We start from the raw sequence: 13,590 nt of genomic DNA on the forward strand, positions 1-13,590 counted from the left end.
ACATCTGCCATCCTTCTGGGAATCTTGGATCTTGGTGTGTGCTAGGCAGAATGTGCCTGCCTGAGTGACGACCCCCAGTAAACCCGTTGGTATTGAGATCCTGTTAGATCATATGGCACACATGTCCCCACTGCTCGTTAAAGGGATTCAGATGAACTGTGTAACTTCGCTGAGAGGACTCTCAGCACTTGTGTCTGGTTTCTCTGGACTTCACCTTGTTTACTTTTTCCCTTTGCTAATTTTGCTCTGTATACTTTCCTCTGTAATAAATCATAACCTGAGCACAATTATGTGCTGAGTCTTGTGAGCCCATCTCATGAATTGTTGAAACTTGGGGTGGTCTAAGGGAGCCCTGATACACCATGAGATGGGAGGCACAGGTTGTGGTAGAAGGTGAAGTTGCCTGTTCCACTGTGAGTGGTGAACAAGAAGAGGGTCAGGAGGATGAATTTTATTAAAGAAAGCTGAGGGTATTTGTTTTGACTAGCTATTTGATGAAAGGGAATGAGGAAATTTTAGAATAAGACATTTGAAAAAAGAAAGGCTAAAACAATCTGTTTAGATTAAGAGATCTAATTAGAAAAATCTAAATAGATTGCCAATGAGTACTTATAGCCTGGCTTCATGTGATACTGTGAATTTATAAGAAAGTAGTTTTCTGTGTGTGCGCGCACACATACACTAATCCAGCAGTTCTGAGAATCCATGGCAGCTCAGAGGAGTTGTGGTTGAACTGTGTCAAGGTCAGGTCTTTACTAAGTATTTGCCATGTCATGATGGTCAGGACATTTATAAGAAAACAATTTATGGGCATTTCTAGGAATGAAAATGGATCAAGGAAGGCTCTTACAGTTTTGCAGGAACATATAGAAAAAGTGATGTTCCTATGAGGAAGACTAGAATAAATTACAGAAAAACTACAAGAAAGGCTGTGAGCAGTCCCAAGATGGCAGAGAAATAGGATGGGGAGACCACTTTCTCCCCCACAAATTCATCAAAAGATCATTTGGATGCTGAGCAACTTCCACAAAACAACTTCTGAACACTGGTGGAGGACACCAGGCACCCAGAAAGGCAGTCTATTCTCTTCAGAAGGAGGTAGGACAAAATATAAAAGACAAAAAGAGAGACAAGAGTTAGAGACCTGGAGAGGGAGTCATGAAAGAGGAGAAGTTTCCATACAGTAGGAAGCCCTCTCACAGGTGGATCTGTGGGGAGTTTTGGAACCTCAGAGGGCAACATAACCAGGAGAAAGAAAGAAAGAAACAAACAAACAAACAAAAAAAACACAGAATACATGCCTAACTGCAACTGCCAGCAGAGAAGTAGCCCAAATGCTCGCATCTGCCACCAGTGAACGAGGGCTGGGCAGTGAGGAGCGGGCTGCATCATCAGTGCTTAGGGTAAGGACTGGGCCTGAATGCCCCGAGGACAATCTGAGGGAACTAACATGAGATAGTAAACCAAACTGTGGGATTGCCAGAGAGAGAGAAAAAAAAAGAACTTTCCCATGAAAGGCTCTAACCTAGTGCACAGCCTGGCCTGCTCATGGAACAAAGGATTGAGCGAATACCAAAGGAGAGCTAGCTGGCTGCGTAGAGGCCCCTTCCCGTACCCCCCACCCCCACACCAAGGTAGAGAGGCAGGTGTGTGACAGCCAGAGCCGAAGGCAAGGGGCTGCTCCTATCTTGGCCCCAGAGATGGCATCTTCCACCAAACTGTGAGCAGGCTCCCAGCTGCTAACCATGTCTTCCTGAGATCTTGAATGATTGACATCCACCAAGAGGGTCGCAGCCTGAGATCAGCTCCCCAGAGGAGACAAATGGCACACCTGAGATGGTGCTCTCACAGCACACCTGGAAAACCAAGCAGCTGGGACCAGGGAGATGATTAAGATGGAAAGCCCACCTAAAAAGTGCACTCACAAATCACCTGGTCGCCTAAGTTGCTCAGACCTGGGAAGGGCACAAAACGCAAGGCCCACTCCTGACAGTGCCCTTGCAGAGCACCCTGGAGCCTGAGCAGTGTAGGCATGGGAAGCATGTACTGCCATGAGCTGGGACAAACCCAGAATGCTCCATACACTGTGAGCACTCCCCACACATGCCAGTGATATTTGTTTGCAGTGTCCCTCCCTCCCCACAACACAACAGAACTAGTGAGCCTAAGTAAGTGACCACATTCACCCCCTTGCGTTAGGGTGGAAATTAGATACTGAGGAGACTTGCAAACAAAGGAAGTCAAAATATAGAAGAGGGAACCGCTCTGGAAGTAACAGGTGGAACAGATTAAAACCCTGTAGTTAACATTGACTGGGCACAGGAGGGGGTCTATGGACCTTAAAAATAAGTACAAGTGGGAACAAGGAACTATCTGACACTGAAATGACCCCACACTGCCCACAACAGCTCCAGAGAAATTCCTAGATATATTTTTATTATTATCACTTTTTAATTTTTTAAGTCCTTTATTACTCCTTTAATTTTCATTTTTATAGCCTACTATTACCTTGGGAAAAAAAGACCTATTTTTAAAGGAAATTGTATATATATATATATATATATATATATATTTCAATTTTGTGTTTGATTTTGTTTTGTATTTTTTATATTGTATTTTTTGGGGGTCTAACCTCTATTCTATATTTTTAATCTTTGCTTTTTGATATTTGTTATTAATTTTGTACCTTTAAGAATCTAATCTTCAGTACCCATTTTCATTTAGGGATGTAATTACTGGCTTGATTACTCCCTCCCCTCTTGACTGTCCATTTTCTCCCTCAGGTCACCTATGTCTCCTCCCTCCCCCTTCTCTTCTCTACTTTGCGAATCTCTCTGGGTGTTCTGGGCTGTGGAGAACACTTAGGGAACTGGTTACTGGCTAGATTGGCCTCTCCCCTTTGACTCCCTCTCTTCTCCTCCTGGTCACCCCTATCTCCCTCCTCCCTGTTCTCTATGTAACTCTGTGAATCTCTCTGGGTGTCCCTCATTGTGGAGAATTTTTCACCATTAACCTAGACTTTTTATCATCTATGCTGTATGGATGGAGAAGCCTTGAGGCTACTGTAAGAGAAGGACTGGAAGCCAAAGGCAGGAGGTTTAACTTCAAAACTTGAGAACATCAGAGAACTGCTGATTCAAGGGAACATCAATAGACAAAACTCACCCAAAAGTCTCCATACCTACACTAAAACCAAGCTCCATCCAAGAGACAACAAGTTCCAGTGCAAAACATACCATGCTAATTCTCCAGCAAAGCGGGGACACAGGTCTGAGCATTAAAAGACAGGCTTCCCAAAGCCATGCCAAACGCATAGACACCCAAAAGTGCACTACTGGACACTTCACTTCACTCCAGAGAGAAAATATCCAGTTCCACCCACCAGAACACAGACATAAGCTTTCCCAACCAGGAAACTTTGACACACCACTAGTTCAACCCCACCCGCAGGGAGCAGGCTCCACAATAAAGAGGAACCATGAACTTCCAGTCTACAAAATGGGCACCCCAAACACAGCAATCTAAACAAAATGAAAAGGCAGAGATATATTCATCAGGTAAAGGAACATGATAAATATCCACCAAACCAAAGAGGAGGAGATAGGGAGTCTACCTGAAAAATAATTCAAAATAATGATAGAAAGATGATCCAAAATCTTGAAAACAAAATGGAGTTACAAATAAATAGAGACAAGGATTGAGAAGATGCAAGAAATGTTTAACAAGGACCTAGAAGCAATAAAGAACAGTCAATCAATAATGAATAATGCAATAACTGAGATCAAAACCAATCTGGAGGGAATCAACAGTAGAATAACTGAGACAGAAGGGAGGATAAGGGAGGCAGAAGATAGAATGGTGAAAATAAATGAAGCAGAGAGGAAAAAAGAATTAAAAGTAATGAGGACAACATCAGAGACCTCTGGGACAATGTTAAATGCCCCAACACTCAAATCATAGGTGCCCCAGAAGAAGAAGACAAAAAGAAAGGGCATGAGAAAATACTTAAGGAGGTAATAGTTGAAAGCTCCCCTATTATGAGGAAGGAAATAAGCATCCAAGTCCAAGAAACCCAGAGAGTCCCAAACAGGATAAACTCAAGGCAAAACACCCAAGACATATATTAATCAATGAACAGAGATCAAACACAAATAGCAAATATTAAAAGCAGCAAGGGGAAAGCAACAAATAACACACAGGGCATCCCCATAAGGAAAACAGCTGATCTTTCAATAGAAACTCTTCAGGCCAGAAGGGAATGGCAGGACATACTTAAAGTGACAAAAGAGAAAAACCTACAACCCAGATTACTATACCCAGCAAGGATCTCATTCAAATATGAAGGAGAAATCAAAAGTTTACTGACAAGCAAAAGCTGAGAGAATTCATCACCACAAAACCAGCCCTTCAACAAATGCTAAAGGATTTTCTCTAGACAGGAAACACAGAAAAGGTTTATAAAATCAAACCCAGAACAACAAAGTAAATGGCAATGGGATCATACTTAACAACAAATACCTTAAATGTAAATGGACTGAATGCCCCAACCAAAAGACAAAGACTGGCTGAACAAATACAAAAACAAAACCCCTACAAGAGACCACCTCAAACCAAGGGACACATACAGTCTGAGAGTGAAGGGATGGAAAAGTCATTTAATGCAAAATGGAGACCAAAAGAAAGCAGGAGTAGCAATACTCATATCAGATAAAATAGACTTTGAAATGAAGACCATGAAAAGAGACAAAGAAGGACACTACATAATGATCAAAGGATCAATCCAAGAAGAAGATATAACAATTATAAATATATATGCACCCAACATAGCACCTCAATATCTAAGGCAAAGGCTTAAAAGTATGAAAGGGAAAATTAATAGTAACACAATAAAAGTGAGAGAATTTAATACCCCACTCACATCTATGGATAGATCAACCAAACAAAATTAGCAAGCAAATACAAACTTAAATGATACAATGGACTAGTTAGATCTCATTGATAACTATAAGACATTTCACCCCAAAAACAATGCATTTCACCTTGTTTCTCAAGTGCGCACAGGACATTCTCTAGGATAGATCATAATCTAGGCCATAAATCTAGCCTTGGTAAATTCAAAAAAATTGAAAGAATTTCAAGCATCTTTTCTGATCACAATGCAGGTAAGATTAGATGTCAACTACAGAAAAAAAAGAAAAAAAAACTATTAAAAATACAAACATATGGAGGCCAAACAACACACTTCTAAATAACCAACAAATCACGGAAGAAATAAAAAAGGAAATCAAAATATGCATGGAAATAAATGAAAATGAAAACACTACAACCCAAACCTACAGGATTCAATAAAGGCAGTGCTAAAAGGAAGGTTCATAGCAATACAAGCTTACCTTAAGAAACAAGAGAAAATTCAAATAAATAATCTAACTTCACACGTAAAGCTACTAGAAAAAGAAGAAATGAAGAACCCCAAACTGAATAGAAGGAAAGGAATCATAAAAATCAAAGCAGAAATTAGTGAAAAAGAAATGAAGGAGACTATAGCAAAAATCAACAAAAATAAAAGCTGGTTCTTTGAGAAGATAAATAGACAAACCATTAGCCAGATTCATCAAGAAAAAAAGGGAGAAGGATCAAATCAACAAAATTAGAAATGAAATTGGAAAAATCACAACAGACAACACAGAAATACAAAGGATCATTAGAGACTACTATCAGCAATTATATGCCAATAAAATGGACAAATTCTTTGAAAAGTATAACTTTCCAAAACTGAACAAGGAAGAAATAGAAAATTTTAACAGACCCATTACAAGCATGAAAATCAAAACTATACTCAAAATTCTTCCAATAAACAAGAGCCCAGGGCCAGACATCTTCACTGGTGAATTCTACCAAAATTTAGAGGAGCTAACATCCGGTCCCACCACTTCATGGGAAATAGATGGGGAAACAGTGGAAACAGTGTCAGACTTTATTTTTCTGGGCTCCAAAATCACTACAGATGGTGACTGCAGCCATGAAATTAAAAGACGCTTACTCCTTGGAAGGAAGGTTATGACCAACCTAGAGAGCATATTCAAAAGCAGAGACATTACTTTGCCAACAAAGGTTCATCTAGTCAGGGCTATGGTTTTTCCTGTGGTCATGTAGGGATGTGAAAGTTGGACTGTGAAGAAGGCTGAGAGCTGAAGAATTAATGCTTTTGAACTGTGGTGTTGGAGAAGACTCTTGAGAGTCCCTTGGACTGTAAGGAGATCCAACCAGTCCATTCTGAAGGAGATCAGCCCTGGGATTTCTTTGGAAGGAATGATGCTAAAGCTGAAACTCCAGTACTTTGGCCACCTCATGCGAAGAGTTGACTCATTGGAAAAGACTCTGATGCTGGTAGGGATTGGGGGCAAGAGGAGAAGGGGACGACAGTGGATGAGATGGCTGGATGGCATCACTGACTTGATGGACGTGAGTCTGAGTTGAACTCCGGGAGTTGGTGATGGACAGGGAGGCCTGGCATGCTGTGATTCATGGGGTCGCAAAGAGTCAGACACGACTGAATGACTGATCTGATCTGACATATTAAAAAGATCATACATCATGAACAAGTGGGCTTTATCCCAGAGAGGCAAGGATTCATCAATATTTGGAAATAAATCAATGTGCAACACCATATTAACAAATTGAAAGATAAAAGCCATATGATTATCTCAATGGATACAGAGAAAGCCTTTGAAAGAATTCAATACCCATTTATGATTAAAAAGTCTCCAGAAAGCAGGCATGGAAGGAATATACCTCAACAGAATTAAAGCCATATTCGATAAACCCACAGCAAACATCACCCTCAGTGGCAAAAAATGAAAGCATTTCCTCTAAAATCAGGAACAAGACAAGGGTGCCCACTCCCACCACTACTATTCAACATAGTTTTGGAAGCCCTAGCCACAGAAATTAGATAAGAAAAAGAAATAAAAGGAATCCAGATTGGAAAAGAAGAAGTAAAACTCTCATTGTTTGCAGATGACATGATCTTCTACACAGAAAACCCTAAAGACACTACCAGAAAATTACTAGAGCTAATCAATGAATGTAGTAAAGTTGCAGGATATAAAATAAATACACAAATTCCTTGCATTCCTTACACTAACAGTGAGAAAACAGAAAGAGAAATTAAGAAAACAGTCCATTCACCATTGCAACAAAAAGAATACATTTTTACTTAGGAATAAATTTATCTAAAGAAACAAAAGATCTATATATAGGAAACTATAAACACTGATGAAAGAAATCAAAGAGGACACAAATAGATGGAGAAATATACCATGCTCATGGACTGGAAGACTCAATATAGTGAAAATGAGTATACTACACAAAGCAATCTATAGATCCCCTGTCAAGCTACCAATGGTATTTTTCACAGAACTAGACAAATAATTTCACAATTTGTATGGAAACACACACACACAACAACCCTCAAATAGCCAAAGCAATCCTGAGAAAGAAGAGTGGAACTGGAGGAATAAACCTGCCTGATTTCAGACTATACTACAGAGCTACAGTCATCAAGATAGTATGGTACTGGCATAAAAATAGAAATATAGATCAATGGAACAAAATAGAAAGTCCAGAGATAGATCCACGAACCTATGGACACCTTATTTTTGACAAAGAAGGCAAAAATATGCAATGGAAAAAAGACAATCTCTTAAACAAGTGGTGCTGGGGATACTGGTCAATCACCTGTAAAAGAATGAAACTAGAACATTTTCTAAGACCATACACAAAAGTAAACTCAACACGGATTAAAGATCTAAACGTAAGACCAGAAACTATAAAACTCCTAGAGGAACATAGGCAGAACACTCTCTGACATAAATCACAGCGAGATCTTCTATGACCCACCTCCGAGAGTAATGGACATAAAAGCAAAAATAAACAAATGGGACCTAATTAAACTTAAAAGCTTTTTCACAATGAAGGAAACTATAAGCAAGGTGAAAAGACAGCTTTCATAATTGGAGAAAATAGTAGCAAACAAAGCAACTGACGAAGAATTAATCTCCAAAATATACACACAGCTTATGCAGCTCAAATACCAGAAATATAAAGGACCCAATCAAAAAATGGGCCAAAGAACTAAACAAACATTTCTCCAAAGAAGACATACAGATGGCTAACAAACACATGAAAAGATGCTCAATATCACTCATTATCAGAGAAATGCAAATCAAAACCACAGTGAGGTACCATCCCACGCCAGTCAGAATGGCTGCTATCAAAATGTCTACAAACAATAAATGCTAGGGAGGGTGCGGAGAAAAGGCAACCCTCTTACACTGTTGGTAGGATTACAGATTAGTAGCGCCACTATAGAGAACAGTGTGGAGATTCTTTAAAAAACTGGAAATAGAACTGCCGTACGACTCAGCAATCCCACTGCTGGGCATACACACAGAGGAACCCATAATTAAAAGAGAGATGTGTACCTCAATGTTCATTGCATCAATGTTTACAATAGCTAGGACATGGAAGCAAGCTAGATGTCCATTGGCAGATGAATGGATAAGAAAGTTGTGGTACATATACACAATGGAATATTACTCATTATTTAAAAAACACACAAATTTTAGTCAGTTCTAATGAGGTGGATGAAACTGCAGCATGTTATACAGAGTGAAGTAAGTCAGAAAGAAAAACATCAATACAGTATATTAATGCATATATATGGAATTTAGAAAGATGGTAATGACGACCCTATTTGCAAGACAGCAAAAGAGACACAGATATAAAGAAGAGACTTTTGGGCTCTGTGGGTGATGGTGAAGGAGGGATGCTTTGAGAGAATAGCTTTGAAACGTATATTACTATAAGTGAAATAGATGACCAGTTCAAAGTCAATGCATGAGAAAAGGCACTCAAAGCTGCTGCACTGGAACAACCCAGAGGGATGGGATGGGGAGGGAAGGGGTTTTGGGATGGAGGGACACAGGTACACCTGTGGCTAATTCTTGTCAGTGTATGGCAAAAACCACCACAATATTGTAAAGTAATTAGCCTCCAATTAAAATAAATAAATTAATTTTAAAAATTAAAAAAAAAAAAAAAAAAAAGAAACGCTGTGGCTGAATGAAAAACTGAAAAGGTAAGAGTAATGCCTAGAATAGGAGCTCCTCCAAAAACAAAAACCAATATCCTGACCTCAGTAACCTAAGGATGTGTCATTTTATTTGGAAAAGGGTCTTTACAGATGTTAATTAAAAATTTCAGGATGAAATCATCCTCATTTATCCAGGTGGGCTCTAAATCCAGTGGCAGGTATCCTTGTAAGAAAAATGTAACAATGTAAGATTTCATGGAGACGGAGGCAGATTTTGGAGTTATGCATCCACAAACCAAGGAAATCTTGAACCACTAGAAGCTGGAAATAGGCAAGAGGGAATCTCTACATACTACAGAGGTAGTGTAATTCTACCATACGTTGGCTTTTGAATTTCTGGCATCCAGAAGTGCGAGAGAAAAGTTCTGTTGTTTTTTTTTTTCTTGGTTTTTTTTTTTTAATTTAATTTTATTTTTTAAACTTTACATAATTGTATTAGTTTTGCCAAATATCAAAATGCTGTTGTTTTAAACCACTCTTATTTTGGTAATTTGTTATAGGAGCTATGAGAAACTAATACAGTGACTATGGCTATGGGAGAAGAATATTGAGTCTATTATTCCTGTGTTGTGCCTCTCTCAGAATGAAGATAGGATCTGGAAAACAGAAAAAAAGCAAGTAGGGATAATATGAAATATATCAAGAGCTGTATATAAAACAATATATGCAATTGATCTATAAGATATGAAATATTATGCAAGTGAAGCTATGTGTCTTCCTTTCTTCTATTCATAAGTTTTTAAAATGCAATGAGAGTATAATTTTATTAATAATAGCTATTTTTGCAGCCAGTTAAGCCAACTGTGCTCTTTTCCCCATGAGGCCCCAGTGTGCAGTAGCTGCAGACAGCTACTGGAATATTCAATTCCTATATTTCAATCTTGGAGAGTTAGATAAAATATTATCATATGCCTGCCTCATAGCTTAGTCCTTGGTAGTGTATGCAGCCTGTTGCCTGTACAGGTAGCCATAAGGAATCTTGGAGACAACTCTTTTCAGTGGACATTCAAGACTGGCATGCTGTTCCCTGTCTAGGCTCGAGACAGGTATGTGCACTGCCTTTGGAAAGACCGAGGGCACACTGGCCAGGGTCCACATTGGACAAGTCATAATGTCTATATCTGCACCAAGCTGTAGAGCAAGGAACACGTGATTGAGACAGTCTGCAGGACCAAGTTCAAGTTCCTTTGGTGCCGAAAGGTCCATATCTCCAGTAAGTGGAGATTTACTAAGTTTACTTCAGATGAATTTGAAAACATGGTGGCAGAAAAGCAGCTCATCTGATGCATCCCTAATTGTGGTCCCCTGGACAAATGGCTGGCCTTGCACTCATGAAAGCATTGGCACTGTTCACTCCTTAATTATGCCCACCAATCAATCCTACTTTCCTGTTTAAAAAAAAAAAAAAACAACAAAAAACCCACAAACTAATAGTTATTGTTTTATCTCAAATATCTTCTTTCAATTCATTATTTGATGACAAGTACATTCATTTTTACTTTAATGCCTAAAAATGAACATACGTCAAAATAAAAATAGGTCAAAATTGGCATAATTATTTCTGGGAAAACAGAACCCACACTTTCACATGTAGCTTGCCATGCTACCACCCTTAATTGTGTCTGCTGGTATATTCAGTTCCTATATTTCAGTCTTGGAGAGTTGGAGAAAATATTTATCATATGTCTGGCTCATATCTTAAATCCTCAGATCAACCCTATTGGGATTGATATATCAACTCTTGCTCTTGTCCAGAGAAATTATTGACCTCCATAGTCAGTTCAGGGCAATTCAAAAATTTAAAACTAGGTTTGTTGAACTTCCAAGACTGTACTATTTCTCCTTCACCAGATATTTTTGAAGCAAAAAAGGAAGGTGCACTTTAGTTATGTTTCTTCTTCCATAAAAATGAGGATTTTCTATGGATTTTGTGTTAAATATCAAAGGAGTGGTTTAAATTATGAGGGGCTGCATTGTTAAAACTAAAAAAGGCTTGGTGGGGTCATTTTGCTTAATTTTTGTGGCATCTTTGAAATATCATATCATTTTAGCACTTTCCTAATCTATAAAATGATGTGATACATTTTAACAGCTCTGTTTTATATCTGGCATCATGCTTTATGGTCCATCAGCTACATAGTAGAAATAAGCACAGATATTTTGTGCATGGCATAAAATGTACTCAAAGCCTTTCATTTCACTTGGATAGACTCTCTACAGAAAACAGAATATTATTAACGCTAAATCTAGGAAAATATGTTAATGGTATAATACAAATACATGCTAAAGGTTATATATGCTTTTTAATTGATTTTTTTCTTCATTGTGGTCTGGTAGCCAATTTAATAAGTCATTGTAACCACCATATTCTAATTTCCATGCAAATGGCCAACTATTTGGAATATAAATATCTTCATTAAAACAAATGCATGCAATTTTGCCCTAAAAAAGAGTTAGTTTTATATCATTGCAATTGATAACTTATTTATCCCTAGTGAAATAGTCACCATGATATTCTTCAGTATACTGATTTTTAAAAACTAAAATAAAACAATGTTGATTGTAATGCAATCAATAAGATAATTTTCAAGATATAGTGGTACTACAGAAAAAAAAAGGAAGAAAGAAATTTTTTTTTCTTGCATCCTATAGCTTGCTTTTTCATTTTCTTAATGGTAAAATTTTAGGAAGTTTTAATTTTGATAAAGCCACTTTAACAATTTGTTTTTTTCACTTTTCTTTTTACTGTCAACTAAGAAATCTTTGCCCACTCCAATTGTGTAGAAATTTTCTCCTGTATTGTATTATTGCTGCTTCTATATTTTCACAGTTTTAATGCTTAAATACAGTTAGTTCTGAAACCCCAATACATTGGCCACCTGATGCGAAGAGCTGACTCATTTGAAAAGACCCTGATGCTGGGAAAGATTGAGGGCAGGAGGAGAAGGGGACGACAGAGGATGAGATGGTTGGATAGCAACACCGACTCAATGGACATGGGTTTGGGTGGACTCCGGGAGTTGGTGGTGGACAGGGAGGCCTGGCGTGCTGCGGTTCATGGGGTCACAAAGAGTTGGACATGACTGAGCTGAATTGAACTGATAGTTAGTTGTATGAAAGTGAAAGCTGCTCAGTCTTGTCCGACTCTTTGCGACCCCATGAACTCTATAGTCCATGGAATTCTCCAGGCCAGAATACTGGAGTGGGTAGCCTTTCCCTGATCCAGGGGATCTTCCTAACCCAAAGTTGGCTGAAGTTTCTTTCTTTCTATAAAGGGTATCCTTTTCTTCCAACCATATTTGTGAAGTTACATATGGTTCACTTTGGTACTTTCAAGTCTGTTTCATCAGCTTTCTTTATATAGGTCTAGAGTAGCTTTTACCCTAGCAATTATTTAACCTTACAACTGAAGTCTTTCCTTTTGACTTTTATACAAAATGCTTTAAGTGACCAAGGCAGAGTAACACTATGGCTGGCAGGAACTTAAAGGCTCCCAGTCCTGTGTAAAGTTGTATGAACTATAAAGTTTACAGCTCCCTTTTCCCTCTGTGCTTGATACTGTGGAATTTCATCTCACAAATCTATGTTTTAGTATTTGGCCGAGATCTGAGTAGTCCAATACTGTTGATTTCTGGGCCTCCTTTACTGTTTATATCCTCTTGCCTTTTTGCAGGCCTGGAAATTTCCAGCCACCTCAGATTTTCTGATCTTAGATACTGTCTGAACTGAAAAACATGTAGATGAACTCCCTGGTCCTCTTTATTTGCCAAGTTGTCTGAAATGTGCCTGGAAGCAAGCATCAGTGATATTTTTTTCCCTTCTGAGAAGACAACTTCCCTTCATAGCAGGCAATTGCCTATTGACCAATATCTAAAAGCAATAATTACATGTGTCCATATATATTACATGTACTACATATATTTAAGGTGGAGGGATAGAATTTTTTCCTCTTGCTCCATCAAGGATTCTATAACCCTAGGCTATTATTTTTAACTTACCTTTTAACCAATACTGGCAAGATGTTATTTATTGACAATTTACTGAGTATAAAGTTCATATTCAGAAAGAGTAATAAAATTTTAAGTTTAAGCCACTGAGAAGTCCTTAACTGAAGATTTCAAATTGTGTGTGCTTTATTTTACACCCATGTGAATTTCTATTATCCCATCTTGCTAATATTTTGCTGAAAAAATAAGGGCAACTCAGGCATGGAAAAGAGTAGATATAGATGTGTGTCTGACAGCTTCTGATATGAAAAGTATCTCTATGATTGATTCATAAGTGAGAATGGAGACAAATGGAGTGTGATATTGCCAAGTATGTTGTTTATGGAAACACAAGTACTGGAGCAGCTGTGAAAGTTATAATAAAATTAAATGACCAGCAGAAATTGAACATGAAAGAGGAAGGAATAGATCTATATGTGGGGATAATTA

General features: G+C 38.2%; 1 pseudogene; it reads left to right on the plus strand.

Moving 5' to 3' along the window:
* Window positions 1-9,936: 9,936 nt before the first annotated feature.
* Window positions 9,937-10,145, plus strand: LOC129654379 (uncharacterized; annotated as a pseudogene).
* The last annotated feature ends 3,445 nt before the right edge of the window (window positions 10,146-13,590 follow it).

The sequence above is a fragment of the Bubalus kerabau genome, chromosome 5 (genome assembly GCF_029407905.1).
Source record: "Bubalus kerabau isolate K-KA32 ecotype Philippines breed swamp buffalo chromosome 5, PCC_UOA_SB_1v2, whole genome shotgun sequence".
Lineage (NCBI taxonomy): Eukaryota > Metazoa > Chordata > Mammalia > Artiodactyla > Bovidae > Bubalus > Bubalus kerabau.